Genomic DNA, 10,977 nt, shown 5'->3' with positions numbered 1-10,977 from the left:
TTCCTGGACTTGGGTGACTATTTCCTTTCCCATGTTAGGGAGTTTTCGACTATAATCTCTTCAAATATTTTCTCAGACCCTTTCTCTCTCTCTTCTCCTTCTGGGACCCCTATAATGTGAATGTTGGTGTGTTTAATGTTGTCACAGAGGTTTCTTAGGCTGTCTTCATTTCTTTTCATTCTTTTTTCTTTATTCTCTTCTGTGGCAATGAATTCCACCATTCTGTCTTCCAGGTCACTTGTCCATTCTTCTTCCTCATTTACTCTGTTTCTTGTTCCTTCATCTGGTACATAGCCCTCTGTCTTTTCATCTTGTCTATCTTTCTGTGAATGTGGTTTTCATTCCACAGGCTGCAGGACTGTAGTTCTTCTTGCTTCTGCTGTCTGCCCTCTGGTGGATGAGGCTATCTAAGAGGCTTGTGCAAGCTTCCTGATGGGAGGGACTGGTGATGCATAGAGCTGGGTGTTGCTCTGGTGGGCACAGCTCAGTAAAACTTTAATCCATGGACTTCCCTGGTGGCGCAGAGGTTAAGAATCTGCCTGCCAATGCAGGGGACATGGGTTTGATCCCTGCTCTGATCCCACATGCCATGGAGCAACTAAGCCTGTGCTCCACAACTACTGAGGCTGTGCTCTAGAGCCCACAAGCCACAACTACTGAGTCTGCTCACCTAGAGCCCTTGCTCTGCAACAAGAGAAGCCACCGCAATGTGAAGCCCACACACTGCAACAAAGAGTAGCCCCTGCTCGCCGCAACTAAAGAAAGCCTGCGCACAGCAACAAAGACCCAACACAGGCAAAAATAAATAATAAGTAAATTAATTAATTTTTTAAAAAAACTTTAATCCGCTTGTCTGCTGATGGGTGGGGCTGAGTTCCCTCCTTGTTGCTTGTTTGGCCTGAGGTGACCCAGCACTCAACCCTAGAAGCTCTTTGGTGGGGCTAATGGTGGACTCCAGGAGGGCTCAGGCCAAGGAGTATTTCCCAGAACTTCTGCTGCCAGTGTCTTTGTCCCTGTGGTGAGCCACAGCTTTCCCCCCCCACCCCACTTCTGCAGGAGACCTTCCAACACTAGCAGGTAGGTCTGGTTCAGTCTCTTATGGGGTCACTGCTCCTTCCCCCTGGGTTGGTGCACACACTACTTTGTGTGTGCCCTCACTCCAACAGAGTGGAGTCTCTGTTTCTCCCAGTCCTATCAAATCCTGCAACCAAATCCTGCTAGCCTTCACAGTCTGATTCTCTGGAAATTCCTCCTCCTGTTGCCGGACCCCCAGGTTGGGAAGGCTTATGTGGGGCTCAGAACCTTCAGTCCAATGGGTGGACTTCTGTGGTATAGTTGTTCTCCAATTTGTGAGTCACCCGCCCAGCAGTTATGGGATTTGATTTTATGGTGATTGCACTCCTCCTACCATCTCATTGCAGCTTCTCCTTTGTCTTTGGATGTGGGGTATCTTTTTTCGTGAGTTCCAGTGTCTTCCTTTTGATGATTGTTCAGCAGTTAGTTGTGATTCCAGTGCTCTCACAAGAGGGAGTGAGCGCACGTCCTTCTACTCTGCCATCTTGAACCAATCTGATTTTTCATGCTTATGAATGTTTAGTGGACAAAGAAGTATTTAGTACAGTTAGTAAAAAATATAGTCATAGTAACAGCTAATGAAGAATAGCTCTTTTGAAACATTTCTGCCATAACTTAAAACACAGAATAAACATTTATTGAGAAAATTAAAAGTTTTGATATTTTTTGATTTAGATCAAGAAGGCTCATTACAACTAGTTATTCATAAAGCATACTTCCTCCCTAATTTCTTACTGTCCTGGATACCAACTTTGTTATCAAAAGTATATTTACAAGTAATACATATGTAGTCAATATATTAATTTATATACATATAATAAATTAATAATAGCAAGCATACAAATATGCTCATTATTATTAAGTCTAATATAAATCTAATATATATATACATCAGGCATAAATCTGAAAGTGTGCTTGCTAATGTTAATATTAAAATTTTAAACAAAATATCTCCTCTATATTTAATTTTTCATCTCCCTCATTTGCTACCTGAGGTCTTTGGAAAATATTATCATATCTTCTGAATGCTTCCTAAGATTATAGAGAACAATGATGGAATGAGGTTTAAGATTTGGTTAAAGGAAGACTTTTTTTGACCAGAAGTTGATTTCTCTAAAAATTCTTTGCGTGAGAATCTTTAATTTGGTTTTTACCATTGAGTAATCTTTCATAACATAAGTTGCAGTAACCATCATGCACATCTGGCCTACAATAAAAAAGAAATGGTCAGAATAAAGATTATTGACTTTTCTTTCTTTTGTGTTCTTCTATAGGTCTCATCTTGTTGGTTAGACTTGTGGTCATAATGTTATTTTCTAATGAAGCACAAGAATGAAGTAGTGATTAAGCACTTAGGTTGTGGAGTCAAAAGGGTCTGTCTTGGACTTCTCTGGTGGTTCAGTTGTTGGGAATCTGCCTGCCAATGCAGGGGACATGGGTTTGATCCTTGGTGCGGGAAGATCTCACATGCCGCAGAGCAACAAAGTCCGTGCACCACAACTACTGGTCCTGTGCTCTAGAGCCCGCAAGCCACAGCTACTGAAGCCCGTGTTCTAGAGCCCATGCTCCACAGCGGGAGAAGCCACTGCAATGAGAAGCCCGTGCAGGGCAGCGAAGCATAGCCCCCACTTGCCGCAACTAGAGAAAGCCCACGCACAGCAATGAAGACCTAAAACAGCCAAAAATAAATAAATAAAATAAATAAATGTATTTAAAAAAAAAAAAAGGATCTGGCTTTGCCACATGCAAACTTTTTACAATATTAGGTACATTATTTATCTGAGTCTTAGTGTCCTTGTGTGTAAAACTGAGAATAAAAAGAATGCCAAATAGTAGGAATGAATACACCAAGTCTAATGTCTGGCATTTAGGAAGTATTCAATCAATGTTTGGTGTCATTATGTACTCCATAGTGGCTGCATTTTTGGTTTAATATTGAGTACCTCAGATACTCTGCTGGTGCACTGAAATTATTTGCAATATGTTTTAATTAAGATGTCCAAGGTGAAGATATTAAAACAAAAGGACAGTTTTCTACTTAAGTGTTTATTTCATACTTCATTTATTATTTTAGTAAATATTTATTGAACACCTGCTATGGTCTAGAGAAAGGACCGGGATCTAGGAACATAGGAGTGAATATACTGCATGCCTAGAATCTGTTCTAGTGGGAAAACCACTCAATTTAAAAACAATACCAATACTACTACTACCAATCCATAATATGATTTTTTTAAGTCAGACACATTTAATTATGTTACAGTCTTGGTCACACAGACATTAGATAAAAACAAACTGAGTATTATAGAAAACAGTATTTGATATATCTTTTAAGTGTATATGTCAAATTTATTTATTTATTTTTAATTTTTTTAAAATTTATTTTATTTTATTTATTTTTTGGCTGCGTTGGGTCTTTGTTGCTGTGCATGGGCTTTCTCTAGTTGCGGCAAGCGGGGGCTACTCTTCATTGTGGTGCGTGGGCTTCTCATTGTTGTGGCTTCTCTTGTTGCAGATCATCGGCTCTAGATGCATGAGCTTCAGTAGTTGTGGCACATGGGCTCAGTAGTTGTGGCTTGCGGGCTCTAGAGTGCAGGCTCAGTAGTTGTGGCACATGGGCTTAGTTGTTCTGCAGCATGTGGGATCTTCCCAGACCAGGGATCGAACCCGTGTCCCCTGCATTTGCGGGCAGATTCTTAACAACTGCGCCACCAGGGAAGTCCCAAATTTATACTTTTAATTTTACTAAATATCAGAAAAAAATAAACATAAAATATAGAAGGTGCATATTCATGTTATCTATCATCAGATCATAAATCACCTGAAAACTCAGTGGTATAGAACAGCAATAATTTAAATTTTTTCTTTTTTAATAGCTTTATTGTTATAAAATTGAGGTACAATAAACTGCATATTTTATGGGCTTCCCTGGTGGCGCAGTGGTTGAGAGTCCGCCTGCCGATGCAGGGGACACGGGTTCGTGCCCCGGTCCGGGAAGATCCCACATGCCGCAGAGCGGCTGGGCCCGTGAGCCATGGCCGCTGAGCCTGCGCGTCCGGAGCCTGTGCAATGGGAGAGGCCACAACAGTGAGAGGCCCGCGTATCGAAAAAAATAAATAAATAAAATAAAATAAACCGCATATTTTTAAAGGGCACAATTTGATACACACAAATACATACATACCTGTGAAACTCTCACCAAAATCAAGATAATGGCCGTATCCATGATGCTCATGATTCTGCAGGTCAGGGATTAGAGCAAGCACAGTGGGGACAGCTTGTGTCTGATACATGATGTTTGTGGCCACAGCTGGGTTGCGTGAATAGCTGGGAGCTGCCGAGATGGCTAGATTGGGGATATATGTATGAGAGCTTCATTTTTCTTCATGGTGTGTTTGCTGGGATTAGGAGGCCTAAAATGGCTCCTTGACGATTATCTTGGTGCCTAGGCTGGGATGGCTGGACCAGCAGAGACTTAGCAGGTACTCCTGGCATTCACGACTGTGTCAGGATAGTCAGGCTTCTTGCACGGCAGCTGGCTTCTCCCAGAGGTGGAGATCCAAGACAGTGCTCCAAGAGACAGGAAGTGAAAACTGCCAATCTCCTACAGCCTGGTCCCAGAAACTGGCACAGCTCACTTCTGCTATTCTGTTTTGGTTAAAATAGTCACAAAGTGTGTCCAGACTCTAGCAAAGAAGGACATGGACACAACCTCTTGGTGGGAGGAGTGTCAAAGCAATTTTGCCATCTTTAAAGCACTAAAATACCTGTTGTACATGCTATATACCTGAGTAAGAGACTTCAAATTGAGGTCATGAACAAACTATTTTCTTGTGGATGATAAGAGCAGTGATAGGGGAAGATGGTGGAAGTAATATCAGAATTTCCATAAACTCCCCAGTCTTCATTGCTCTTTATCAAGCAATGTTCTTCAAATAACCTGGAGTTATGCCTTGATATATTATAAATGGATATAAATACAAAAGTCATATGGGAAGCACTATTATTTGTATACTATAGAATATTGTATCATTTAATGACGTATAGCCACATAAATTATTATCAAGATTCCAAAATCACTGGGGCATAATTCAGTAAAACCATTTGAGACAGATATATCAGATTCTATTTATGTTCTCTTCCTAGGGCATTACCCTATTGGGAATCTACTGAACTTTATAACAGTTCCATTATTTTTTAAGTTTGCTGAGGCAGGGGTAGAGGCTGGGGTGTGGGAAGGATTGCAGCTTGACAAATGGATCTGTTGTATTGTTTTTCTTAAATTTAATTTAATTTAATGATTTTTTAATTAATTTATTTATTTATTTTTAGCTGCATTGGGTCTTCGTTGCCACGTGCAGGCTTTCTCTAGCTGCGGCGAGAGGGGGTTACTCTTCGTTGCGGTGCACAGGCTTCTCATTGCAGTGGCTTCTCTTGTGGCGGAGCACGGGCTCTAGGCGCACGGGCTTCAGTAGTTGTGGCTCGTGGGTTCTAGAGCGCAGTCTCAGTAGTTGTGGCACAAGGTATTAGCTGCTCCTCGGCATGTGGGATCTTCCCGGACCAGCGCTCGAACTCATGTCCCCTGCATTGGCAGGTGGATTCTTAACCACTGCGCCACCAGGGAAGTCCCTGTATTGATATTTTAACAAACTTTATTAGAGATAATTTCAAATAGACAGCTTCATAGTTTCTGAATAAATGCAATCTCCTGTAAGGATAGCAGAGTGTCATCAAGCCATCATAAAGATATATCTTTCTTATATGTTCAACCACTATGTGAAGTGTGTACATCTAACATAAAAAGCAGTAAAAAAAAAAAAAAAAAAAAAAAAAAGTAGTGAAATATACCAAGTAAACCTCTCAGGAGAATGTTTTTATTGTAGTCTTTTGAGAAACACAAGGGAAAGGCAGTGCAACAGTTTACCCATGGAAGAGGGGTACCCGATTCATTTAAAGGGAATTAAATAAATGTATTAATCATTATTTGGCTATACTTGGAAAGAAAGAACTACTTCACGTCGTTCTTTTGGGTTCCCCTCAACCACAGCTCATCTCAAGTAATATCGATGGTTTCTCAAGTTTCTCACTATACCTTCATTCCTAAAACATTTGTTCTTCTGACTAAAGCACACAGGAATGAAAAGAAGAAAGAAGGAATCTTTTTGAGTGCACATGTGCTTGCATACATTTCCATATCAGAGAGATTACAAGGAACCATTAAAAATGTTATCACTTGGGGAGGGTACATGCAATCAATCACATCTTGGTAGAAGGTTGCTGCTCTTTGTGAGGAACAGCTATCTTAGTTAATGGTTTTAGAGCTTTTCTACGTATGGAAAGATGCAAGAAACTGAGTTCTTAAAGTTTTCTCCTGAAAATCTCTGGCTGTCTGAAGGCCAGTTCTGCTAGTTTTCCCAGAGCACAGAGTGCCTCATCCTGATTGTCACTCTGAATTCTTTTCAGGGTGTATTATAGGTCAGCATCTGCAGTGGCTAATGACTTGATTTTTATAGAACTGGATAGTGGGCAATATTATTTTACAATACCCTCCCTTTCAGTCTTAATTTCATCCAGGTTTGGGAGGCATTTCATGAGATGCTAGGAATGCTCGTTCCCACGTCAGGTGAGGAGTTCATTGATAGGTAACTCAATGTGCTATTACTGGACTTGGCCCTGTTAACAGCTGCCAAAAGCCTCTGGACTGACTGTCTTACTAGTCTGTTATGGTTCAGGAGATGTTTCACTTTTGTTGCCTCTTCCCATATCTCGAGTTTTACTATCATGATCATTGATCTCATAGAACTATATATTTGCTCAATCATTTCAAGTCACCTAATCATCATTAATTTTATCAGAGGCTCAGTCACACATTTGGTAATGTAAGAAACAATAATCTTGTAAAATAGGCAGAATACAAGCAATATAGCAAGTAACATTAATAAGGACACAAATAAGAATTTAAGCTAAGAATTCCATTAGGTGAGGCCCAGTATCTCCCCAGGTCATCTGACCCAGTCTGTTCTGCACCAGTCACTAACTTTAAGAGAAATGATATATTGGCATTGTATATAAAATTCACCAAAGACATCTGCATGTTTGAGGCAACTGGTGGGTCATCGTAACCCCTTACAGGATTGAGAAAGGAAGGTTACCTTTTAAGGAGTGACATGGCTGGTGCCAGAAGAAGAACAATTGATCTTTATGGCTGAACAGGTATCTCTGCCATTGGGGAGGTCTGGTTTATCATAATGCAGATGGACAACACACACCAGAAGGGAGGGAGGAGGTCCAAATGGGCAGAGAAAAAAATTTCATGTTTAAATTTTTCTTGTCTTTCCTTAAAATACGATTTTTATTTCTTCAGATATATTTAGTGGAGAGCAGGAAATTTAAAATCTATTCCTAAAAATCTATCATTTTGATAGTGATTATATTCGTAATGTGATTGAAGCTCAGAAAACAGAAATGACGACCTGCACTGAGAGAGAGTGATCCAGGGTGGCTTTTATGCTAAGGCTTGAAAGAGTGAAAAGGTGGTCTGAAAATATTGGTAGGCTGCAGTAAGAAGAAATTGAGAGGGGTCAATCCTGATGGTTTCTATTTTTTATGTGAAAGAGTAGGCAAGGTCATCTCTTGAATATGAATTTTTCAGGGTAAGAGGGAAGGCTTAGAGAGAATGAAAAAGTTTGGCAGCATTTCCATAGGAAATGAGTAAGACAAGCAAGAACAAGTAGATGAGCCAGGTCAAAAACGATCTGAGCTTGCAATCCTGCCATCAACACAGTGATGAGATTTTTCTCTGCTGACTCAGATACAGAGAAAACAGATAATGAACTGATCCAGGACTGAAGATGGATGAGACAGGTGTGGGAGAAGGACAAGAGAATATGGAAGGACTCTGGTGTGAGAGATGTAAAAGCGATGGACCCTGCAATCCTGGACAGGAATTCAGAAGAAATGGGAGACAATGAGAAATGAGGAGCGTGGAGAGGACCCAGAATGGGAGTAAGGGCGGTGAAGTTAGACAAGTAGAAGACAATTTGATTCGTGGTTTGAAGTCAAAGATTTCAAACACGGGATGATTCTGGATGAAGGTACAATCCAAGGAATGACGGACCATGGGGTTCTGCTTCTACTGTTGGTTGTTAGAAATGTATTGCCACTGTTTTATTTGGGGGTATTACTATGTGACTGATGAGTGTAAATTGGATAAGTCCACTTAGAACATTGACGCATGGTTAGAGTGACCATATTTTTTAAACTAAAAACCAAACAAATGGTTTAACAATGGCTCCTACTTTTTGGTGATTTGTTAATAATATATTTACATGAAAAGACAACACAGTATACAACATACACAGTATTTGGGTACCATGTTAGAAAACCCAGGAATCACAGTTTATGTAGACACTGCAGACGTAACTTTTATTTTTTTTTAAAAAATTATCAAATTATTTATTTACTTACTTATTTTTGGCTGTGTTGGGTCTTAGTTGCTGTGCGTGCGCTTTCTCTAGTTGTGGCGAGTGGGGGCTACTCTTTGCTGCGGTGACTGTGTTTCTCATTGCAGTGGCTTCTCTTGCTGTGGAACACGGGCTCTAGGTGAGCGGACTTCAGTAGTTGTGGCACACGGGCTTAGTTGCTCCGTGGCATGTGAGATCTTCCCAGACCAGGGCTCAAACCCATGTCCCCTGCATTGGCCGGCAGATTCTTCACCGCTGTGCCAGCAGGGAAGCCCTACAGATGTAACTTTTTAAATGACAAATGACGATGCAAGAAAATTAAATACTTCCAAACATGTTTAAAATGCAAAAATTTTGAGTTAAACTGTAAAAAATTCTTGAGAGAAGAGATCCTTTATTAACTCAGTGTATTCCAATACTTCTTTTGAAACCCTGTTCCCCTCAAGCTCTACCACTGTGTAGAACTGTGCAGGTCAATAGTATGAGATAAATAATACTTCTTGTTTATGGGTGTATTCTTTCTTGTTCTATGTCTAAAGAACAAGACTACTTCCCTGCTCAAATTCCAAATTCCTTAGGAAAACAGAAGCTGCAACAAAACCACACCAGTAACTTCCACTCACATGTCAGTTTAAAAACGACTTGGGAAAGGTCAGCCTATTCGACTTCCTTCTATTGTTGAGTTTACCCAGTTCCTGATTATATTACAGTGTGGTGGTGATTTTTAAAGGTGATTCCTTGATCTGTTTCAGTTTTCTGAGCAACATAAATTAGCCAGGAACATTCTTTTCATCCCGAATACTATATGTCTTGGGAAGAGATTCACTGTGTGATAAAAGCCATTATCTCCAGTGGCCTTTGCAAGAACATCATGGCACTTGAGTGGAAACCCATTCAAGAGATGAGGTGCAAGGGGGCCCAGGAAAGGTCACCAGTGACACAAAGAGGCCACTGGTGTGCACTGTATCTCAATTCAAAGGCCAAGGACACTCCTGGGCAGTTTAAGCACTAACATTTAGACTTATTGCAAATATGGTTTTAGCCTTCAAACTGTGGTTTCAGTTTGTTTAGACTTCTATCGCTTTGAAGTTATTAGCTTTGCCCAATTATCTGAAAATACACATTTATACCATGTAGTGGTTGAGTGAGAATGACATGTAGAAAATTGTTTCTAAGGAAGTCTTTTAGCCTATCTTATGAAAAATTCAGAATACTATATTATTTTTATATTTGTAATTTTATCGATTTTTTTTTTTACTTTTCAACTACCAATTCTAGTCTAACATTTTCTACGTAATCTCTGTTTTTAGTTCCTTTTAAAATGCTGCAGAGACAATATCTCAGAGTTAAAGTGAAATTCAATGTATTTAACATGAAAAAGGAATATCAAGGGCACCGTTTGCAAAACAGACATTCAAACAAAAAAAACAGGGTGGGAGCAGTCTGGGAGGAGCTGGTGCCAGGCTAGGAACGTTTAGAGCATCATTTCTTTCTCTGATGATGAGTGTGTTAACAAGCCTGCTTTTAGACTTGCAATAACACTGCTTACCAGGAGAATGTTCTGAAGGCAATTAAGTTACATGCATCATCAGTGTTTAGAAATCTGGCTACCAAACAAGTGAGCTCAAATTGGGGATAGGAGTAGGGACCAGTGGTTAAGAGCACATGTTCTGCTCTGTTGAATTCTAATGGCGTGACCTTGGGTAACCTACTAACCTCTCCGGGCCTCAGGTTCCTCACCTGTAAAATGAGAATAATGGAATTACCTCTTAGGGTTGTTGTGAGGATTAAATGAGGTAATAAAATATGTAAAAGTACAATATTACAAACAGTGCCTGGTACAGAGCAAGTGCTCAGATATCATGGGGAATTCTCTACCCAGTTTTAAAGTCAGGTTTGGTTTCTAGGCAAGCCCTTAAAATGGCAGAAGTTTTAAAAAAATGTCCTTTTCTAGAGGTGAAAAAAATAAGAAGACCAAAGAGTCTTGAATACTATGAAAGGATGGTGAAAAAGGAGAGTGATAATTAAACATTTTGTTTATAACAATAAGGAAACAGGTTTAATTTATAGCAGGAATGGCTAGGCTTCCAGTTTGTTGACTTCCTGGCACATTGCACTGTAAGATACTGCTGAGCTGGAAATTACAAAGCAAAGCTACTTGATTTTAGTCATCATGGTATTAATAAACTTTGAAGTTTCCCTGCGTCCTTTTGATTGGATGTAGAGTATAGTGATTTGACATAAACATACTACTACCTACAGGAAAAGAGCTGGATTCTAACACTGTTAGGACCGCTTAACGGGGAGAATCATTTCATCAAGGGAGTTTTATTAGCAATTCAGTAACTAAACTCCCTTGGTTGGGTTCCAAGACCAATGATTAGTATAGGGAGGTTTGCTTTAGAGCACAGTGTTCATGGTGATGTTTAAGGCCTAGGAA

The 10,977-nt window shown here is 40.0% G+C and overlaps 1 long non-coding RNA gene across 1 annotated transcript in view; it reads right to left on the bottom strand.

The window, feature by feature from the left end:
* Nucleotides 1–5,157: 5,157 nt before the first annotated feature.
* LOC114486968 (uncharacterized) overlaps nt 5,158–10,977 on the bottom strand; it is a 30,742-nt gene continuing 24,922 nt past the window's right edge. The window contains exons 12-14 of the long non-coding RNA XR_008618377.1: nt 10,254–10,277; nt 8,542–8,823; nt 5,158–5,703 (exon numbers count right to left, since the gene is read on the bottom strand). This is a non-coding gene — a long non-coding RNA (uncharacterized lncRNA). The remainder of the gene's footprint in view (nt 5,704–8,541; nt 8,824–10,253; nt 10,278–10,977) is intronic.

This window comes from Physeter macrocephalus, chromosome 10, assembly GCF_002837175.3.
Source record: "Physeter macrocephalus isolate SW-GA chromosome 10, ASM283717v5, whole genome shotgun sequence".
Classification (NCBI taxonomy): Eukaryota; Metazoa; Chordata; class Mammalia; order Artiodactyla; family Physeteridae; genus Physeter; species Physeter macrocephalus.
Note: the sequence above shows the minus strand (reverse complement) of the source record. Positions and strands in the feature narration are given on the sequence as shown.